Consider the following 4127-nt stretch of genomic DNA (forward strand, 5'->3'; position numbering starts at 1 on the left):
TTCACTTTTCAGATTCATGCAATGGAGAAGAAAATGGCAACCCACTCCAGTGTTCTTGCCTGGAGGATCCCAGGGACGGGGGAGCCTGGTGGGCTGCCATCTATGGGGTCGCACAGAGTCGGACACGACTGAAGCGACTTAGCAGCAGCAGCAGCCACCTGGGAATATACCGTGTATATTTTTTCCATGTCTAGCAATTTCTGGTGGTAAGTTTCTGGTGCTGTTGTTGTCTTTCTGAAATGTGACAACTTAGATAGAAACAGCCAGATTTCTATAGATGGATAATAGAAGGGCAGGATTGAAAACTCAGAGTTCCTTGAATGTTTTTATTCATTGTATACACATCTGTCACTGCAGTTGGTCCCACATAACCCAGATTTATGTGCTTGGAGGTGGCCTCACTAGCAGCAAGAGGTGGTCAGTGTCCTTTATAGTATTCAGTCACAGTGAGGAGTGTGAAGCTACTTGGCAGATTGCTAATCTGCCCAGTAATATCTTTGGAAGGTGGCTTCGCATGAATGGCATTGAGTGTTTCCTGAGTATAAGGCTCTGAAGAAGACATGAGGAATTCAGAAAAGGGTAACACTTGGTGCTCTGATCTGAGAAAGGGTATAGTATTTGTGCAGAATTAATAATAGATACATAACAGCAAGGTCAAGAGGAGCCACATACTCAGAGGGGGCACGCATGCTGTGAATCCAGAAACGGGGTCTTTTCTGAGGTTGTCCTGGGCTGGGAAGGCTCATGGAGGAGCAGTTGCACTGGATTGGAGGGAGAAGTAGCATTTGGGTGGGAGCATTGGGGTTTAGGGGGCTTCCCTGGTAGCTCAGTCGGTAAAGAATCTGCCTGCAGTGCAGGAGACCCAGGTTCGATCCGTAGATCGGGAAGATCCACTGGAGAAGGAAATGGCAACCCATTCCAGTATTCTTGCCTGGAAAATCCCATGGACAGGGGAGCCTGGCGGGCTACAGTCCATGGGGTTGCAAGAGTCAGACTCGACTTGACTAAACCACCACCATCGGGCTTTAGGGAATGGACCCAAGTGAACTGTGGCTCTGATGGTCAGCACAGGCTTGTTGAGGACTGTGACTCAACTTCTGTATCTGAGTGAAGGGATCAAGGGAGAGGGGAAAAGGGAAACCTGAGCTTCTTCGAGTCTTCTTTCTCGATCCCCATCTGACCCTGTAATCCGGATATCCTGACAGCTTCCATTGTTTGCATCACCTCCTGAAAAACAAAGCCATTCAGTGATTCATTAGAAGATAAGTTACGCCGGACTCTCATCTGAGCTTAACATTTTACTTTATTAATAGGAAAGCGCTTTGGAATGAAGGATGACAAACCACTTTATAAATACCGTCTAATCCCATCATAAACTCTGTCAAGCTTGCAGGAAGTCGGTCTCTCTCCACTTGCGAAAAATGACTTGGGAAGGTCAAACGACTTGTTGAAAGTCGTGCAGGAATCCCCTGGCATATCACACCCCCTGATGCCATCTCCCTGGCATGTGGTGCTGCCCAGCTTCAGTTGCTTCGCAGATTTCCCGTCGGGATGGTGGCTCTCAGAACTTGGGCCCTTGACATCCAGTTAAGATTTTCTCCATCTATTATTGTACCCCACGGAGGCCTTCCAACTGTCTCGCAAAAGGTCCTCATTAATTTTAATTTGGGGGATGAGATAATTACACCCTTCTCTTTCAGGCTGAACCCTGGCTCTCATTGAAAGGAGGTACCATTTCAGTGCTGTGGGTTTGTGCAAACACACCATCTGAATGAAATGGCAGTCTCAGCATTTTTCACGCCAGATGCCAAGCGGTATAACAGGACTGTCAGTGGCTTTCAATCTGCCTGAACTTTGAAGTGAGACACCAGACCCTTACCGGCAAGATAGAATCCCTCCATTGGCTGCCTTTTGAAGTTAACTAATTGCTTTTTTCTTTTTTTTTAAAAATGTGAGCTGCTTCAAATGAGAACAGATTTTATATCTGTTTGCTTTAGGAATCGAATATGTTTGTCTGTCTTTCCTGACTTCAGTTGTTAAGAGAGTAATTGTAATGCCACAGTTAAGTCAATAAGGTTGGGGTGATCCATAGCTTGCTTATTCAGTGACACATTATTTAAACACCATCTATTCCATGAACCCAGAGTTGTCACAAATAGCTTGGCTTGTGTCTTCACCCAGTACAAAGTATTAATTTTTTAACAATACTCTTTTGTTCTTAGATCTCCCTCCACTTTAGACTCTGGCAGTTGAAAGATGGGGAAAAAGCTTTTTTGAAATCGAAATGATCAAAATCACGGTCGATAGCTGTCATTCACTGAATTTTGCTAATTCCGGATCCTCTGTTGTTGTTCAGTCGCTCAGCCGTGTCTGACCCTTCGTGACCCCGTGGACTGCAGCACGCCAGGCTTCCCTGTCCTTCACCATTTCCCGGAGATTTTAGTCCCTGCTATAGCTGGAAACAAAAGGAAAAATGCTAGAAAGAAGTAAGGCCAGGAGTTGGGGGGGGCGGTCTGTGCTGTCCACCACACCCGCAGAGATCCCGGTGGGAGGAAACGGGCCCTTGTTTTTGCTCTCTGGGTTCGCACTATCAGCAGGACTGCTGAAGCACACTTCCTTCTTTCTTTTCCCTATCTCTTCCTCCTTAAAATTTTCGTTATAAAGTATTAGCTAGAAAGGGGGTGAGTAGGGAGGGGGACCTCTTTGCGCCAGTTCAGCGGCTGTCACTCACATCAGCCTAATTGGGCGGGCGTGTCTGCACTTCCAGCTGCACCGTCACACACAGCAGCCCTGTGCTCTTGGGACCAGGGGCTCTGCGCCCCATCCTCCGGTGGCCTCTGTCCTGTGAAGAAAACGCAGTCCACCCTGGACACTTGGCAGAGCTGGGTCCTGGCCGCAAGAAAACCGGATGAAGCTGTAGGATTATTAAGACTCCAGAGCCAGACTATCCATGTTTGAGTGGTGGGCATTCTTTAACTTCCCTGTGCCTCAGTTTCCTATAATAAAAGTATCTAGTTTATACAGCTCTTTTGAGGAGTACATGAGTTACTTAGTTAAATGAGTTGTAAGGCACTTTGAGGTCAGTCTCTGGGAGACAGGAGGTGTCACATACATGTTTATCCAATAGCACACAAAAGCAAAGTAGTACATGATCATCATTGTAGGTAGACAGTGCTGCCATGGATAAAGCTTACCTAACAGTATGAAAAGGCAAAATGATAGGATACTGAAAGAGAAACTCCCCAGGTCAGTAGGTGCCCAATATGCTACTGGAGATCAGTGGAGAAATAACTCCAGAAAGAATGAAGGGATGGAGCCAAAGCAGAAAGAATACCCAGCTGTGGATGTGACTGGTGATAGAAGCAAGGTCCGATGCTGTAAAGAGCAATATTGCGTAGGAACCTGGAATGTCAGGTCCATGAATCAAGGCAAATTGGAAGTGGTCAAACAGGAGATGGCAAGAGTGAATGTCGACATTCTAGGAATCAGCGAACTGAAATGGACTGGAATGGGTGAATTTAACTCAGATGACCATTATATCTACTATGGCGGGCAGGAATCCCTCAGAAGAAATGGAGTGGCCATCATGGTCAACCAAAGAGTCCAAAATGCAGTACTTGGATGCAATCTCAAAAATGACAGAATGAGCTCTGTTCGTTTCCAAGGCAAACCATTCAATATCACAGTAATCCAAGTCTATGTCCCAACCAGTAACGCTGAAGAAGCTGAAGTTGAACGGTTCTATGAAGACCTACAAGACCTTTTAGAACTAACACCCAAAAAAGATGTCCTTTTCATTATAGGGGACTGGAATGCAAAAGTAGGAAGTCAAGAAACACCTGGAGTAACAGGCAATTTGGCCTTGGAATATGGAATGAAGCAGGGCAAAGACTAATAGAGTTTTGCCAAGAGAATGCTCTGGTCATAACAAACACCCTCTTCCAACAACACAAGAGAAGACTCTATACATGGACATCACCAGATGGTCAACACCGAAATCAGATTGATTATATTCTTTGCAGCCAAAGATGGAGAAGCTCTATACAGTTAGCAAAAACAAGACCAGGAGCTGACTGTGGCTCAGACCATGAACTCCTTATTGCCAAATTCAGACTGAAATTGAAGAA

The 4127-nt window shown here is 45.7% G+C and overlaps 1 protein-coding gene across 1 annotated transcript in view; it reads left to right on the forward strand.

The window, feature by feature from the left end:
- The first annotated feature begins 106 nt into the window (after positions 1-106).
- Positions 107-4127, forward strand: part of STON2 (stonin 2) — a 177131-nt gene continuing 173110 nt past the window's right edge. Inside the window, exon 1 of the mRNA XM_010850877.1 lies at positions 107-206. The gene's annotated coding sequence lies outside the window, so the exon portion shown is untranslated. The remainder of the gene's footprint in view (positions 207-4127) is intronic.

This window comes from Bison bison, unplaced genomic scaffold (genome assembly GCF_000754665.1).
Source record: "Bison bison bison isolate TAMUID 2011002044 unplaced genomic scaffold, Bison_UMD1.0 scf7180017864296, whole genome shotgun sequence".
Taxonomy (NCBI): domain Eukaryota; kingdom Metazoa; phylum Chordata; class Mammalia; order Artiodactyla; family Bovidae; genus Bison; species Bison bison.